Below are 19,361 nucleotides of genomic sequence, written 5' to 3'. Positions count from 1 at the left end.
GCCTTGTATGTTGTGTCTATGTAGGGACCAGTAAACACCCAAGAATATTAGTGATCTCAAAAACTGTTTATGGGGATACTACCCAATGCCTATGCACTACAAATATTTATATATTTTGATATGTAATGGACAGTTCTAGGCCTGCTCTTGCTAACACTTATTCAAGGGCTTATACACAAGGCATGCAAATATGCCCATTGAAATTAAGCATTTATGTAAGTATTTACAGGGTCAGGGTTTTCATGACTGTTTATGACCAAGTTTCTAATGCTATAAAAATTTATATTTCATGTGATATTTATACAACTCTTTCAATGTGTTGAACATATACATGCAAAGATAATGCACAGAAAAATTAACTGAACAAAATAAAAAGTATCCATACAGGTAAATACATAATATAAAGTGAAATACACTTGAGATGTAAGAAGATCTGAAATCCTCATTTGTGCGTGTGTGTGTGAGAGAGAGAGAGACACTCTCCCCATAGGTTTCAGAGCAGCAGCCGTATTAGTCTGTATCCGCAAAAAGAAAAGGAGGACTTGTGGCACTTTAGAGACAAACAAATTTATTTGAGCATAAGCTTTCGTGAGCTACAGCTCACTTCATCCGATGAAATGAGCTGTAGCTCATGAAAGCTTATGCTCAAATAAATTTGATAGTCTCTAGGGTGCCACAAGTCCTCCTACTCTCCCCATACAATCAAACCAAAAATGGTGATTTCAGGTTTTCCTTTTTCTCATGCATCCTTCATTTTTTGTTATGAGTTTTCTTGTTTGTTTTTTTCCTTAAATGTGTTTGTTTTCTAAAATTATTTTCTTGGGGTTATATTTGTAGCTTTGGGAATATTTAATGATTTGAATATATTTTAAAAATGGCAAACGGTTTTCCCTAAATAAATAATACATTTATAAGTACATTTGGAAGCCACCACTACAGCTGAAGTTTAAAAGAATTAAAATTCAGAAGAAGCCAAATAATACATTTTAGTTTCATTCATGTATGACAGTATTCAGGGTATGGTACCACTGGAAATCCACAAGGACCATTCATAGTTGGCCTCTGACTTACTTTGGAGATCTCTTTTAAAGACAAAACCAAACCAAACAAAAACTCTTCATATTCCTTGATAATGGCCCAATCCTGCACCACTTTTGCCATTAACATAAATGACTGCAGGGTTAAGCCCTACACTCTTTGACACTAATAGGGATTTATACCACTTCTTGACTCTGAAAGCAACAGTTTGCTTACAACAAAAAAATGCTCTCTTAGAATGGGTAAATGATTTCTATTGAATGAAATATCATATCTACTATAGGCTAATAGAGATGTTAAACATTTTTATTGTAACACAAATATATTTTAAAAAGGCAATTTACCCATTTAAATCCAGCACCTTGCCTCCTGCTATACTTCTAATAAATCCTGCCTTTGCTCTTTCTGTGAAGCTGATTGGGATTGAAAACCCTCTATGCAGACTTGTCCCTATTTTAAGAATAACCCCTTTGGTACAGTCTCCTCATTGCTTGACATGGTAGGATGTCCCCATGTTAGGCTATACCCAAGGCTCTGAGTTTTCTGCAACCCCTTGACTACAGAATCACCAGTCGCCTGTGGAATTCAACACTGGCCATAGAAAACGGAAAATATTCACCACTTACTCTGCACTAAAGGAAGCTGTCTGCATGTTAAAGTTAGGATAGTAGAATCTTTTTTCAGCATCTCTCAGACTTTGATACCAGTGCTCTGGGGGGATATGACTGCTGACTCCCAGAAACCCTTTGATACCTTAGCATTGTTGCGCAAATCCATGTCCGCTTCTTCTCTAGAAGGGTGTGCTTAACCTGCATTAACTCCAATAGGTATGAAACATGTGCATCTCAACAGTGATTGAACAATACCCCTTAATGGTGGCAGTGACGTCTAGTGGATCGAGTACTGGACTGGGACTTGGGTAACCTGGGTTCTATTCCCTGTTATGCCATGGGCCTGTTGGGTGACTTTGGGCAAGTCACACCATTTCTCGGTTTCTCAGTTCCCCACCTGTAAAATGGGGATAACGATACTGTCTCCTTTGTAAAATGCTTTGAGATCTAGCGCTACATAAGAGATATATTAGTTGCCAGCAACAGTCATTGAATTGAGCTGCCTCTGGGAAGAGGGCCCAGTTTCATTTAGTTTCATCAACAGAGCTCAAGCCTTGGCAAAATACCGACACAGGTTAGTATGCTGTAGGCAGTTGAGCTCTCATGGACATGGGACAATCAGTGCTCAACATTTTGATCAATGAAGATTTTTGTACCAGAGCAGGGGAAACTGAACAAACAGGCCAGGCTGTATGGGAGCAACTTTCTCACCCCCACCGGAGGGAGAGATTACATGGTCCCAGCCCTCCCCATTCAACCAACTCTAGGGGAAGGGCAGATAGTGGAGATGTCAGAGGAGTGGTCAATACTGTGAGCAAGGGAGAAAGTCAATTTATCCTCTAAAAATCATTTAAACTTTATCTAACTATAAAAAGCTGAGGACTGCACTGGCAGCATCATCACTGTGGGGCACTTTTGTTGAGATACATGCTGAATTTTGTTTAAATTTGGACTCATTATTTATGCTTGCATCGCTTGCTAAAACATTGCAACACAGGGCGTGTGCGCTAGAGATGGGAAAACCAGCAGGGCCAGCATTTCAAAACTGACTTTCTAAATTGCACTTCCACATGTGGGAAGCTGCTTGCATGAGGGCACCACAACAAGATGCAGTTATATGACCAGTGAGCACAATGGGAATGTGCTTAAGCAGCATCACTTGCCCCATAACCTCAGCTGTGCAGAACACAATGCCATCCACAGCCTCAGAAACAACTCTGACATCATAATCAGAAAGGCTGACAAAGGAGGTGCTGTCGTCATCATGAATAGGTCAGAATATGAACAAGAGGCTCCTAGGCAGCTCTCCAACACCACTCTCTACAAGCCATTACCCTCTGATCCCACTGAGGGTTACCAAAAGAAACTACAGCATTTGCTCAAGAAACTCCCTGAAAAAACACAAGAACAAATCCGCACAGACACACCCCTGGAACCCTGACCAGGGGTATTCTATCTACTACCCAAGATCCATAAACCTGGAAATCCTGGAGGCCCCATCATCTCAGGTATTGGCACCCTGACAGCAGGATTATCTGGCTGTGTAGACTCCCTCCTCAGGCCCTACGCTACCAGCACTCCTAGCTGTCTTCGAGACACCACTGACTTCCTGAGGAAACTACAATCCATCGGTGATCTTCCTGAAAACACCATCCTAGCCACTATGGATGTAGAAGCCCTCTACACCAACATTCCACACAAAGATGGACTACAAGCCGTTAGGAACAGTATCCCCGATAATGTCACAGCAAACCTGATGGCTGACCTTTGTGACTTTGTCCTCACCCATAACTATTTCACATTTGGGGACAATGTATACCTTCAAATTAGCGGCACTGCTATGGGTACCCGCATGGCCCCACAGTATGCCAACAATTTTATGGCGGACTTAGAACAACGCTTCCTCAGCTCTCATCCCCTAATGCCCCTACTCTACTTGCGCTACATTGATGATATCTTCATCATCTGGACCCATGGAAAAGAAGCCCTTGAGGAATTCCACCCTGATTTCAACAATTTCCATCCCACCATCAACCTCAGCCTGGACCAATCCACACAAGAGATCCACTTCCTGGACACTACGGTGCTAATAAGCAATGGTCACATAAACGCCACCCTATACCGGAAACCTTCTGACCACTATGCCTACCTACATGCCTCCAGCTTTCATCCAGACCACACCACACAATCCATTGTCTACAGCCAAGCTCTACGATACAACCGCATTTGCTCCAACCCCTCAGACAGAGACAAACACCTACAAGATCTCTATCAAGCGTTCTTACAACTACAATACCCACCTGCGGAAGTGAAGAAACAGATTGACAGAGCCAGAGGAGTACCCAGAAGTTACCTGCTACAGGACAGGCCCAACAAAGAAAACAACAGAACGGCCACTAGCCATCACCTTCAGCCCCCAACTAAAACCTCTCCAACGCATCATCCAGGATCTACAACCTATCCTGAAGGATGACCCATTACTCTCACAGATCTTGGGAGACAGGCCAGTCCTTGCTTACAGACAGCCCCCCAACCTGAAGCAAATTCTCACCAGCAACCACACACCACACAACAGAACCACTAACCCAGGTACCTATTCTTGCAACAAAGCCCATTGCCAACTGTGTCCACATATCTATTCAGGGGACACCATCATAGGGCCTAATCACATCAGCCACACTATCAGAGGCTCGTTCACCTGCACATTTACCAATGTGATATATGCCATCATGTGCCAGCAATGCCCCTCTGCCATGTACATTGGCCAAACTGGACAGTCTCTACATAAAAGAATAAATGGACACAAATCAGATGTCAAGAATTATAACATTCAAAAACCAGTCGGAGAACACTTCGATCTCTTTGGTCACTCAATTACAGACCTAAAAGTGGCAATTCTTCAACAAAAAACCTTCAGAAACAGACTCCAACGAGAGACTGCTGAATTGGAATTAATTTGCAAACTGGATACAATTAACTTAGGCTTGAATAAAGACTGGAAGTGGATGGGTCATTACACAAAGTAAAACTATTTCCCCATGTTTATTCCCCCGCTGTTCCTCAGACATTCTTGTCAACTGCTGGAAAAGGCCCACCTTGATTATCCCACTACAAAAGGTGGTTCCCCCCCCCGCCACGCCCTCGGCTGGTAATAGCTCACCTTACCGGATCACTCTCATTATAGTTTGTATGGTAACCCCCATTGTTTCATGTTCTCTGTGTATATAAATCTCTCCACTGTATTTTCCACTGAATGCATCCGATGAAGTGAGCTGTAGCTCACAAAAGCTTATGCTCAAATCAATTTGTTAGTCTCTAAGGTGCCACAAGTCCTCCTTTTCTTTTTGCGGATACAGACTAACATGGCTGCTGTTCTGAAACCTTCACAGATACAATTTAGTCAGCCATTTGGGGGAATCTGACTCTCGAGCTTCTTGGTTCTTCTAGTGCCTTCCTTTTATTGGATTGTTGGGACATGCTATCCAGGGTGACAGGGCCTTTCCAGTCATCTCCAGAATGCTTGCCAATGATTGCTTGCTAATGGTTCGTCTGAGGGTAGAGAAGACCCAAGGATACTTTTACTTTATTCTCACACATCTGTATTAATCACCTCTTTTATGTTAGCAAGGAGATGGTTTAGTGTTTCACACCTGACTTTCACCATGAGCCCGGGACATTAAATCCTGCTTGGTCTACAGTAGACAATGAATTTGGGCATCTTATCTTGCTCTCTTCTGTACAAAAATCACTGCATGATTTGTCACAGTTTATACTGGGAGCCCAAGATATAAAATAGCAGTGGTGATGCAGGTTGAGACTAAGGTGCATCAGCATTTGATAGTACTGTGTGCATCTCTAACCAGTGCTAATAGCCTCTTATCTTCATGAACATTGAATTTCCCCATGTGAAGTAATGTCCTGCTTAACTTCGAGTGGATTGTACACAATTTCTGTTGGCACTTACCACAGCCCAGCAAACTTGGTGGTGAAAGTGAAATTCTATTCCTTTTAGTATCATCTACCTTTATATTTGTTGCCTCCGACCTGATTTTCTAAACATGAAAGCTCCATTCCATAAATGCTTCGTATTTTATTTTTTAAAATATTGTTCTGGCTTTTGCCCTAGAGGGTCATTTTGATTATGTCATAGGCAGATTTACTAATACACTTTTATTTTAGACTAGCAAAATACTCACTGTCAGGCATTTATACCACACTCATGATCATTGTGGTATGCGTGAGTGCCTATTTTTAGGGAATTATAAGAGACACCTTCATAGATTGGAGAGAGTTGAGAGAAGAGCCACAAGAATGATCAAAGGATTAGAAAACCTGCCTTATAGCTCAAAGAGCTCATGTTACTTAGCTTAACAAAGAGAAGGTTAAGGGGTGACTTGATTGCAGTCTATAAGTATCTACATGAGATACAAATATTTAATAGTGGGCTCTTCAATCCAGCAGAGAAAAGTATATCATCATCCAATGGCTGGAAGTTGAAGCTAGAAAATTCAGATGGGAAATAAGGTGTAAATTTTTCACAGTCAGAGTAATTAACCATTGGAACAACTTACAAGGATTGTGGTGGATTCTCCATCACTGACAATTTTAAAATAAAGATTGGATGTTTTTCTAAAAGATCTGCCCTAGGAATTATTTTTGGGAAATTCTGTGGCCTGTGTTATACAGGAGATCAGAGTGGATGATCACAATGGTCCATTCTGGTCTTGGAATCTATGAGTTGATTCTTTGAAACTAATCAGGACTATGGGAATAAATTCACCCCTGCTGGCACAGGGCTGGTTCCCCACCACTGCCCTAGCTACAGGGGATATACCAAGGAACCTCCACTGGTGGAGGTGATTCAGTGCATGTGCTGTTTAAATGCACCCCCTGGCCATGCAAGCTCTGGCTGAAGCCACACATTTGCTGGAGCTCTATTAGCTGGCTGTGGGTCCCATAGTGAAGAGGGGGGCAGTGTGTAGTCTTGCAGTACTACAAGCCTCCCCGCCTCCAGTCAAAACGTCCATCACCAGGTGCCTGCACCATGGCTGGTCTGACCTCAGGCTGAGTGTAGTCCATGATCTCTAGCATTCCACACTGCAGCCCTTGAGGCGAGTATCCAAACCTTGTAACAGCTTTGCATTCCTTTCCTTTCGCCCATAAGGGATTCAATTCCTAAGTGGTTGTACAGTGGATTTATACAGGAGCAGGATTTCACAAGTTTGTGTGGAAATCTGATTATTGCCAATAACAGTTATGTTTTATAATTATTTCTCTGGCCCTTTTATTTCAACTCAGCCTTTGGGGTTTTTTAAATTGTTCTTGTAATTATCCTTGATTTTTGAAATGCTTACATGAACTAAAGGATCTTTTAAACGATCTTTATTTTCCTGAATTTAGTGCTTGTAAATAGGGACCAGGTTGACAGTACTGGAAAGTGAAGTCCTTCATTTATTGCCACAAAAAAGCCTTCCATTTATCGCTAGAAGAAGAAGAGTTACTGCCTGGGCAGAAGTAGTTTCCTGGAGCTTCCTCATACAGCTGAGCCTCAGTGCTAACCTGAAGGAACCACTTCTAGGAGTGAGAGAGTACCTCATTTTCCATGGTCATCCAGTCCTTGGCCTTTCTGCTAAGGCTGTGGGTTTCCAATTACAGTAGCACTAATTGTGCTTGTGGTTTTTTTGATGTGGACACTTGCTCACTTGTGGACTGAGAGCACAGGGCACTGAGAACCCATCAGAGAGTAATGATTTTTGGGCAGCCCAACACTAAGCTGGATTCATACCAGGGTCTTAGAAATGAAAGACTCCTTTCTGTATTGCACTACCAGTCCCTGAATTCAGTGCTCTGCATTCAATTAATCAGAACGTATTCTGTTAAATGCAAAACAGGACATTTGAAATAGCATTGGGCTTGAGAGACAAACTGATAAAAATCTAAACATTCAAAGATAAGGTTGAGAAACAACACTGGATTTTCAGATGATTTTGTGCACTTGCAAATTGATGTGGAAACACCCGTAACTGCGTCTTAACTGCATTTACCTATGCAAAACTCATTTGGACAGAGACATATGTGTGATTTTGCTGAGTGTAGCTGGGGATGTGGTTGTAGAATGGAACCAATTTAGTGCTCAATCTACTCATACATTTAAAAGAAAATCTAAAAAAATATAGATTTATTTCTTTTATATTCTTTCCTATTATTTTATTTTATAATACTGTATGCCGGAGGTTGGGTGAAACCTCACTGAAGCTAGTGGGCATTACAGCTGCCCCTCATTCAGGATTAATTTAAAAAGCAATTAAGTTGCTTTATGGAATAGATAGCTGAAACAAGAGGAGCCACTGCCCAAAACTCAAGCAACGTGCAAGGCTGGAGCAGGAGTTGAGCCATGTGGTCTGAAGGGTTTTCCCTGGAATCTGAATGCAAATGTGTAGGTCTGGGTACTCTTTAATGGAGCTGAGAGAAAAGAAACATGACAAAAACACAGAGAAGGCATCAAGGAAACCCCAGAGACAGCCAGAGATGCCTTTGTAGCATGACTCTGAGAAAAAGCTAAGAGAGAGAGCTTTTTGGTAGAGTGCTGGCTGGAAAGAGGCTTGGAATTGTGAGCTAAGAAACTGTTTCCTGTTGTCTAATGTCTACTGTGTTCAGGGAAACAAGGGTTTATGTATATTCATTGTAAATAAACAGAATTGCACCAAAGAAATACCTGACTCCATTATCAATTTCTCCTCTTAATGGAAACAACCCATAAGACCCTGAATACCAGCTATCTGCTCTGGTCAAAAGGGGTAACAATATTATAGTAGCATCTGGAGGCCCCAATCACAATCAGGTCTTGAGGGTGCTAGGTGCTGTACAAAGACACTGTTCCTGCCCCAAAGAGCTTACAATCAATCTTCATTTTTGTGGTAAAGTTCTGCATGGATTGTGTGGCTGCTGTCTAGGAAGCTGTGGGGAACATATGAAATGAAAAATTCTCTGGGTTCTGACTGATGGATTAGCAGAGTTTGAATCCCAAACCTAAAGTGATGACACTGACATCATAATGTAACTATCATCATATTAGAACACATCTCAGTGTAATAGAGTCATATCTCAGTACTATCTCACAATATGACATCACGATGATCCTGTCAGTGGCATAGCTGGGGGCGCGGGGGCAGCTGCCGCTCCCCCACTGAGCACAAGTGGCGCCTTGTCAATGTCTTGGCGTCTTTTAAATTTTCTCCTGTTGAGGGAGATCCGAAAAAAGGCGTCACCCACTGCAGAGCTTTTTACTCAGCCAGCGGCGCTCCGGGTCTTGGACGGCACCTCAGCGGCGGGATCTTCACTTGCTCCGGATCTTCAGCAGCAACTCGGTGGCAGGACCTTCAGTGCCGCTGAAGACACCCAGAGCGAGTGAGGGCCTGATGCCGGGGCGCCGCTGGGTGAGTAAAAGCACAGCAGCGGGTGGTGCCTTTTTTTTGGATCGCTCCCCCTGTTCCCTCCACCTGGCTACGCGGCTGGATCCTGTCCTCCAAATGCAAATCCATGCAGTCTGGGTTTATTTTAGCTTTCTCAGACACACCTGGTTTGATTTTTCCCCTGTACTATTTACACAGCCCTAATTCAGGCTCCGCCTACACTTGGAGCTGGGGTGTGATTCCCGATTTGAGTAGACATACTCACACTAGCTTTCATCAAGCTTGTGTGCTAAAAATAGTAGCATAGCCACAGTACCATGGGCAGTGGCAACATGGGCTAGTCTTGCCAAGTACTTACTCATGGAGTCCGGGTGGGTTTGTATTTGGGGAAGCTAGCCTGTGCACTGATTGCTGCTGTGGCTACACTATTATTTTTAGTGCACTAGCTCAAACAAAGCTAGCATGTATCTGCCTTCCATCACTGGGAAGCACCTTCCCAGCTGCAATATAGGCATACCCAGAAAGTACCATACAATTAACTATGTGCTACAGAACACACAGTGTATTCAGATCAACCAAAGCCAAAGCCAATCACAGCTGTCTGTGTTCTGGTCGCATTCCTCACCACCTAATCCAGTGGATCCTTTGAGAAAAAGAGACCTTCCCTTTCCTCATCCACTGCACAGTCTTGCCTTGACTCACATACACTGAACTCCTTGAAAATAATCTGTCAATGCTTTTAAACTAAACCCTGCCCCTTTCTAGACATGCATGTATTTAAAACAGTTACTTTATCTTCCTTCTCCACCCCCCAGTTGCCACCTGGTAGCTGATGCTACCCCCACTATGTTGTCCATTTCACAATCAATCAGAGACTACCTGAAATGGCTGCCAATGGGACATTAGCGAGCCTACAAATCCCAGTCAGAGGGGCTGCTGGAGCAAATGGAAGCCTTACTTTAGGTCAGACTCCCCACTAAAGGATGGCTTGGATTCAGTGTCAGGAAACATATGACCTCAAAGCAGACATATGACTAGGATCCTCATGATATCACACACTTTCTGACTCAACTTGACCTATCTCTGTCCACAACTCATCAGAGTATCCTCCGATAGGTCACTTAAGAGGGACAATACAATAAAAGACCCAGCATTGCTGCGACTGGATCAGTTGACTTGGACTTTCTGGCTACAGAATTACAATGTAGATAGTTGGGCTCAGGCTAGAGCCCAGGCTCTGAGACCCCATGAGAGGGGAGGATCTCAGAGCCTGGGCCCTAACCCAAACCTGAAAGTCTACGACTGGAGTTTTATAGCCCCATGAGCCCAAGTCAGTTGACCCAGGCTCTGAGACTTGGTGTCACAGGTTTTTTATCGGCATGTAGACATACCCAACAAACCAACAAGATCACCTTTGGGTTTGACAAGGCCACTCTTTAATACAGAAGACCAGCACAGACCAAAAGAAACAGCTTATTGTTATAACTAACTGCTCATTATGTTTCAGAGTCTGCAATAACAAAACCAACGAAGGACGGAGCGAAGGAAGAAGAGATAATAAGACTATTGCTAGATATAAAACCTCTTATTTTATTACTTTCCTGCTGAGTGGGTAAGAACCGGTGAAGGCTGGCATCCTCCTCCCGAAAAACCAAACCTTTAAATGTAATTCAAACACAACACCCCTGTGAGCTTTCTATTGCGTGACTGACTTGCAAACAAGTCCACTCACTTGTAGCCGAGACTTAGCTGTTAATAATGTACTAATGATCTGCAGAAGAAAAATATCTGGCATTAATTACTATACCTTTTATTTGAACTTAAATGTATAAGTAGCTTAGCCACATCTTGCACTTCAAAAACCGGGGCGGGCAACTCTGTCCATTATGACTAACTTCAACTCAGAGTATTTATTTATTTAAGGATTTTATTGCTTTCAGTTAGCTAAGTGATTAGTGAAGACCAAATGCAATGCACTAATCAAAGAATGAAGGACTTTTGAAGGAAATTGATTCTGCTTGCAAGGGGAAATGTGCCTTTTATTACAAATGATTAACTCTGTAAGAATTCAAAACCAGTGGTAAAACAAATAAATACATACAAATTGCAGAACAAACCTTCAAGCTCTACTGCAGGGAGACACAATAAATCATCGGAAACCTGTGACTAATTATATAAATGCCAAAAATTGAGACTGATGTGAAGAAGGGGAAGTTTCCTTTGCAGTTTCAGTGACAGATAGCAAAACAGGATAAAATTGCTATTTTTCAACTTCAAGAATAGGCATTCAGTAGCAGTTAAAGCTGGGTTATGGAGAATACTTGGTTACCATCAACTCAAATAAGTTTTAGATCTGCTGGATTACCCATTATTCAAATGTGTTGCTATGCATCAATTTATCGACAAAATTCACTATCCTTAGCTGGGGGGGCCAACTTCTTAGTTCCCGTTGTTCTGATGAAGCACAGCAACTCCCATTCTGTTGTACAGTCCACTCTATTAACAGGGGATGCAATTGTGAGTGTGCTTTAGTGATAGCTTCACAGCTCCTACACTTGGATCTATGCAGTTACACCTCTGAGTCCATGCAGAACCCTGTGGAATCAAGGGGACTCTGAACAGTCACATGAGTCTGCTCATATAGATCCAGTAGCAGGATCGGTGCCTTTATTTGGATCCCTGCTGTGTCTGTAAGGAATAATAGCATGAAAAATGCAGTGGAAACCTCCTAAGGAGTGTGGAGACAGTCTTTATCTTGTGCTTCCTTCTGGCTCTTGTAATTCATCAAAACTAGGGAATCTCAGGGAAAAAAACCAACAACATAAGATTGATTCTAAGATAATTGGCTGTCTTTTTATTGCTTTCTACATTTTCTTTCTTAATGTTCTCTTTTCCATCCAAGGACTCTCAAGCTACATGGCACAAACTCCCAATGAAAGCAGGCCATGAGAAGGTGCATTATGCCATGGTGTCCTCCATTTAGTGAATGATAGCACCAAGACACACTACACTTACTACATGTCTTGTTCTGCCTTGTCTCCTACAATTTTATGTTCATTTTCCTTAATCCCTCAGGTCTCACTTAAAACATCACTCCTGCCCTCCCTAAGAACACCAAACAGTGGATGATGAGTTGAGATGAGAAGCTGGAGGGAAAGAGACCTCTGTCTTGATCCTAAAATGGAATAATTTAGCAAGGATAGGTCAAAGTCTATCACCAGACATAGGTGTGTCTTGATCCAGTGGCTACATCATTTCTTAGGACATCTTTGAAGAGTTTTACTATTAGGATTTCCATGTTTCTTCCTCTGCACTCCTGATAACATAAGTAATGGAATGTGTTGGTTCTTGAGGTTGAAGGCTCATCAGCAGATCCTCTCTCTTTCAGGCTTTGTTCAGTTACTGTGGTATTGACCCCAAACTTTTGGGGGTGGGGCTGTATCTTCTTCTGTGCTTGTACAGAACCAAGTACACTGTTAACACTCTAATACGCTGATCAGCCAATGCTATCATATAGGTGTAAGGACACTTCAGTGACCCATATCATTGTTGACTGTGTACAATTCTAACTTGAGATGTCCATTTTGTCCCATGAGAATGAAATGAGCAGTTCAGATTCTTCTGAAAGAAAATTGTAAATTATTGGCCTGCATAGGTCCAGTCATCAGTTCTAGTGGGTGTCCAGGGCTGAGAGATGTCAAGCAACCCCTAATAGAGTGGGCTGACACCTGGATTTTGGTATTTCATAGATTTTTAGATTTTAAGGCCAGAGAGACCCTTATGATCATTTAGTCTGACCTTCTTCAGAACACGTGCTGTAGAATTTCACTCAATGATTTAGAATCTGATTCAGAAAAGCTTCCCTATCCATCAAAGGACTTGAGCACATGCTTAAATGCTTTCCTGACTTGGAGCCGGAGTTTTAGTTTTCTGAATCAGTTAATTTTTGAAGTTGTGCTTTGGTATAATCTTTGTCGAAGTAGAGAGTTTAGGTAACCAAGTTTGGTTTGGGTCAATATGCTGAAAATTTAACTTAATAGTGTGCCCTGTGTGTCCTGTCCACTCAGAAACCATCAGGTGTCCTCTGACATTTACTGCATATTATTTTGTTGGATCGGAGGTTGTTTCTGCACCTAGAAAAGTTGGTATTCCAAAGAAACAGTTCCCAGGGATGGTTTTTCTGCCTCTTCTAAATCAAATCCCAACTGCAGTTAAATGTCAAAGACAGTACTCATAGTCTGGCTCTTTCATTGGTCACAGGAGCCATATCAGACAGCCCTCTCTTTGATAGTATGGTCCAATTGGACCTGTCTTCTCCTTATCAAAATCATCAACATCAGAGAAATAGTTTACTACCGGTTACCTAGAAGCACCAGCAAAGAGAACAGCAATGGGAAATTCAAGAAACTTCTATTGGTGATAGTCCTTGACATCAAATGGCAACTGCTAGTTTTCTTTATCTCTGTTATGAATCCTTATCAAAAGAGCAGTGGCTGTACCTTTCTGGGAGATATGCTTGGGATTTGAAAGCAAAGGGTTAAGAATCTTGGAACTTGGTGATAAAAATGTAGGTCCAAATCATTTGCTCTCTCTCCAGAATAAATACAAGTCTTTCCTTAGACTCTGTTCCAAGTGACTCCTGTGTGATCTCACATACTAGCAACTTAATGTCCCCTTCTTTTCTTCAGCTTCTTTCCAAAATTGCCCACTTCACTTCTTTCTCCCACAGCGAGCCCACAAGCTCACATCAGCCACATGCTTCCCTCAGCACTTACTGCTCAGTTACAGACAGAAAAAGGGCTATAAAATACCATCTTAGTGTGGTAAATATCTGCTCCCTATGTGTCTTCCTAAACATACGTAATGAGTTTACTGACCCACACACATTTTTCTTCCTGTCAGCACTGCACAGCCAATATTGCTATAGGTCGGCAAGCAGCGTTCTGTTCTGCTTTTCGCATCATCCACCAAACGACCAGCTCATTTCTGAGTCACCGAAAGCTTTGGGAGTCTGGGAGAACTTTCAAGTGAGTTCTGGGTACTGAGGAAGAATTTATATTTTCGATGGCAACCATGACATTTTGGCAATTTCAACCAGGAAAACGTTGGTGGCTTAGCCGAGATCTGCATCATTTGAAGATATCTATCGGAGTTTTGCCTCAGTAAAGTCTGCAGGATTTGGCCTGCAGTTTTTAAATGAAATATGATATTACTATTATTATTACTGATAATGCTGTTTGGCAGAAAAAAGGTTTTTATTCTTTCCCCTGTAGCATTATGAAGAATCTGTTTTTATGATGGTTATTTTTAAAAATAACAAATTAACCTATTTAAGAAATCCTGCAATCAAGAGATGAGAGCAACAGATTATCTAGTAAACTGATTAGCTGAAAGGAAATTCATTTGGTCTAATATTTTTAACAGACAGGAAGGAGTAGCTACCTTCCATCTGTACACCTGAGCACATAACCCCAGCACTGTCCCCTCCGAGGAGAACCATGTGGGCAACAGCCCTCAGTGGAATTTCTGAGAGGACCCTTTACAAAGCCCCCAGCATCTTCCAGAGAGAGATTAAAGGAGAGATTAAAAAAAAGCAGCGACAGCTGCCAGCAATAGCAGAGGGTGAGGAGAGGGAACTAGCTGAGCTCCCCATACTCCTGCATGGCCAGGAATTGGGTTGTGTAACTCACCCTGCCTCCCAGCAGCATGAGAGGGTGGTGCCTTTACATCTCCAGCAGCCCTGATGATGTCAGCAATTCGATCAGCCATCCTGTGGAATTGGGGAGTAGGTGGGTAAAGGGTGATGTACTGGGGAGGCTCTGGTGACACCTTCACAGCTCCAGACCATACTTCATAACTGATCAAAGAACGTTCTGCTCTCTGGCACCTGTGTTCTCTCAGAGAGCAGCAGAGATAACAGGAGACCCCTCAGACCCTGGGGCCATACAGGGGAGAGGAGTTTATGGAGAGAGAGAGGGCCCATCATCTGAGGGACTTCTTGAGAAACTTTATTTTTTTAAAGGAAAGAATTAACAATCAGGTCAAAAGGCTGCTGAGAATGGTTCATATAGAAGGGGAAACAAAACAGATCAATAACTAGATAAAATAATATAAAGTTAATAAGTGAGGCCAGGGTCAAAGGTGTAAAGTGGGCCTGTGGGTAGGAGGGTTGGTCTGATTGGGATTTTTTGAATGATGATTCCAAATCATTTTAAAAGAAAGTATCTAGCTCTGCCCAGTTAGCCTTATGTGCGATCTGATCGCAGTTGCTCTCATCCTTCCTTTCCCCCTTATTGTATGTTCCATGCTAGCCTATCATTAGCTTGTAAAGCTCCTCAAGGAGAGGGATCATGTTTTTCTCTATATTTGTACAGTGCCTAGCATGATGGGGCCCTGATCTTGATGGATGCCTACTGGAATCAAATAATAAATAATAATAATTAATAATAGCGCATTGCTGCCTCTAACAATGCTGCTTATTATAGCTAACCACTCATTTGAAGTCAATAGGAACTGAGGTGAGCTGAGCACCTTGCAGGATTGAGGTCTTCAGAGAAGAACTACACTATCAGTCCAGAATTGTATTGGAAAATCAGAGAAGGGCTAACATAGCTCACATAACTAGGCCAGAGTTAAAACAATATCTTCAAACAGACTGCATCAGAATGACTGTGAACCATCCGTCTGTGGAGCTTTACTCACATGCCCTGCAACCCCCAATCACATGCCTAAGGATCACATTAATTGTTTTACAGCCTTATGGTCAGATTGTCTTGGACTTGTGCTTTTGAAATACAGCATTATATATGGTACCAAAATAAGGACCAGCTTGAGCCAGTTGGCTCACACAGGTATTTTTATGTGTGACCATTGGACACAATACGTTAGAAGCAACACAAAGGATTTCAAGCGATGAGAAGCTACTGGAAGGGTTTGACCTACTGGGATAGTAAGTGAAACAGAGGGAGGGGAAAAAAAAAGGAAACGAGAGACAAAGAAAAAGAAAGAAGCAGTTTTTGTAGAAAAGAAGTCATAAAAATTGGAGACGGAGGTGGAGGGGGGGAGGCTGTATTAATGCTTAAAGTGATTGTGGCCTTTTCAGTAAATTATCCTTGCACTTGGGCTTTCCTGTTCTCTGCTTGTCTGAGTTAACTCTCTCACACCCTTCCCAGCCACCGCCTCCACTAGACGAGGCCTTTGTTACAGTCAGCCTCCTCTATTTATTAATCTATGGGACCCAGTAGGAGGCAATTGGCTCTGACTCCCATTACATTTATCCTCTGACCATTGTTTTGCTAGCACAGTCTAAAATGCAATTAGAGTCAAATGCTTTCCCAACGTTTTTAAGAAAACAAAGTACTTTAATCAAAAACATTGCCAAGATTTTATGAGCAAACATGTATCCCTTTCCAAAATTAATCATTTTCCAAGGCGAAAGCAAGCCGAGTTATCTACTGCCATTATGGCAGTAAACTGCGCTACTACTTCAAGTGCTTGGGGAGAAGAAGCTATAGATCAAGAATGGAAGTGCATTAAAAGAAACTTAAGGCAGGTTTATTTGTTTCCCCACAAACATAAACATGGTATAGTAGCCTGCACTCTTCTCAAGCCACTATTTACACATCAATCCTGTAAGAGCAACTTAACAGCCTAATGATACAAACACAGAAAGGCCTTTACCCTCTGTGTATTGAGCAAGCAATATTCCCTGTGTCCCAGGATACACTTGCTTTATAGACAGATTTCTAAAACGAGGAAAGGCTTTCTTTACAAAGCAGCCTTCTAATTACTGGAGCAGATCCTACCAGCTTTACGTGGAAGTCAATAGGACTCCTTGCAGGGTAGGTTCTACTCAACTTGAATGAGGGGAGGTAGGGACAGAATCAAGCCTAATGCAATTTAAAATAGCTGGAAGAGCAAATGCTACAACATAAGTAAATTTTCAACTGAAAACTAACAGGTAAAAATTCCCTTTGTCTGCCATAGGCCAGATCCTGCATTCCTTGTTTGCCCGAAGCTCCTGCGGAAGTCAGTGGCAGACTTAGGGTTGCCAACAGTCCCTTTTATAAAGGATGTCCCTTACTTTTTCCTCTCTCTACAACAAGATTAATAAATACTACTACTACTACTACTACTAAATAATAATATCAGGAGGAAGAGTAAGGTGGGGGTGCTAAGAAGACAGTCCCTTATTTTTTAAATACAATGTTGGCAGCCTTAGTGGCAGTACACAAGAAGTACAACATTAGGCCCCTCCTTTTATTCTTTGCAGGGAACTGACAACACTTTTTTGCAAATCTGAGCTCCTTGGGTGACCCAGGACACAGAATGACAGGCCACTTGCACGACCTATGAATGGATGGATATGCTGCTTGCTTGCTCGGTCTTGAAGGTGAACAAAAAAAGTTTGTTTGAAAAATACTTTAATTTGTTTTCTTGAGATCCTAAATTAGCAAGAGTCAAATCCTTCCCCCAAGCAGACAAGCTGAGGATCAGACCATATGCAGGGGAGCAGGGGCTGAGAGATGAAGGAATCCTTCTGCCCCACAACACGGACTGGGGGTAAATAGATTTGTGAGGGGTGGATCCACTGGTCCAATGCCTGTCTACTCCCCCACCCCATGACCCACCACCAAGGACCCCCAGTGCATCAGCCTTTTGGAAACTTCCAGATCTGTGCTGCGGGGTACAGGGATGTGTACCCCTCTGCATGGGCTGCCCAAATCCTCCCCCATCCCTTGCGGTGGAACCACACCAGTACCAGTTTGACACATACACAGGGGATGGTGTGGGGGCAATATTTCCCCCCTCCAGGATCTATGTGTAGTCTTTATGAACATTACGAATACCCTTAATCACTTTCTCCACCATTTGCTTCCCTGCTAAGAGCCGAGTCCAGGGTTCTTTGGTTTCCATCTAATCTAATCCATCCAAAATTCATCACCATAATGTTTGAACATGTGGCAACAACTGATGACATTGCTAAGAGATGAAACCTGCATTCCTTGCTTTAATGATTTGGGATCTTAAAGAGCTTTTATTTGCATTCAAAACAAGCCAAACCAATCCACTCACCCTCAAAAGGTGTACTTATGGGAAAGCTGAAGTATTCTGAGCTCTTCGGAGATGTCTTTTTACTGCAAGTCTGTACAATGCCTAGCACAATGGGGGCCTGCTCATTGACTGGATTGCATTATACGTGTATAACAACAACTACCTCACCATACTAAGGTGTACTAAATAACACAATCACTCACCCTCTCTTTAAAACCTCAATGAATTGCAACTCCCAGCACCATTACTGTTTGTGGAAGAATGCTATCACCTTGCTCAAACTATTCTAAGGCTGACTCATATCCCGCTAATTCATTAATACATAACATAACCACTGTTCCCTCTAAGCTGTGTGCGTGTGTGCGCGCACACGATTCTAAACCCCGCATACATGGTGAAACACCGTGCACGCAAAAATTTGCACAGAAGCACAAAAATTTGCACAGAAGAAATTTTTTGCGCACACAGCCTGTCAAAAATTAGAGAGAACATTGAACACAATTCTAGTCCACAACACAACCAGTGGTGCTGGAACATTTTTACAGTGGGGGTGCTGAAAGCCAGTGGTCCCCAAACTTTTTACCTCACACCCCCCTTTACCCCTGTCCATCCCCCCACTCTCCCAGAGCTGGGGCCAGGAGCGGGGCTGTGACTCTGGGAGTGGGGGCCGTGGACAGGGGTAAGGGATGATTTATAATAGTTAGAGATTGGCTAACACCCTGAAATGTGAGGTTTGATATCCCTTCCAAACTAGGGGTCACCTTATTGTGGAGCAGGTGTGCACGTGCTGCAGAGAGGAGGCTTGAAGGACAGGGGAATCTATTTATTTGTTTTCACCTTGAAGCAGAACCACTTTCTCCCAACCAACCACAGCCAACTTGGGAGGTATCATCACTTGGCAAACAACTTATATTGAGTGCACTTACTGGAAATGTTTCCACTTGGTGCCTGGGCCATATATTGCTTGAGGGTCCAATCCTGCAACCCTTGATCTCAAGAGTAAGGACTAAGAATACGAGTTAGGCCCAGTATTGATGATATAAACAGACTGTTCAATCTGCAGGCGGCTCCACTGAGACATTTAAAAAAACAACCTCACACTTGGAACAATCTGGTATGTGCCAAAAGCAAGACATTTAGAAGCGTTTTTATGAGGCGCAGGAATAAAATCTCTCTCGGAAAGACAGCATCCAAATAAGGAGTGAGCTATAATTCGAGGCAGGGAAATAACGTCAATCTTTCTTTT

At 42.5% G+C, this 19,361-nt stretch overlaps 1 protein-coding gene across 10 annotated transcripts in view; it reads right to left on the bottom strand.

The window, feature by feature from the left end:
* Positions 1-19,361, bottom strand: part of SCUBE1 (signal peptide, CUB domain and EGF like domain containing 1) — a 305,663-nt gene that overhangs the window by 59,033 nt on the left and 227,269 nt on the right. The window lies entirely within an intron of this gene.

The sequence above is a fragment of the Caretta caretta genome, chromosome 1 (assembly GCF_965140235.1).
Source record: "Caretta caretta isolate rCarCar2 chromosome 1, rCarCar1.hap1, whole genome shotgun sequence".
In the NCBI taxonomy this organism is placed as follows: domain Eukaryota; kingdom Metazoa; phylum Chordata; order Testudines; family Cheloniidae; genus Caretta; species Caretta caretta.
This window is presented reverse-complemented; position numbering and strand designations above follow the sequence as displayed.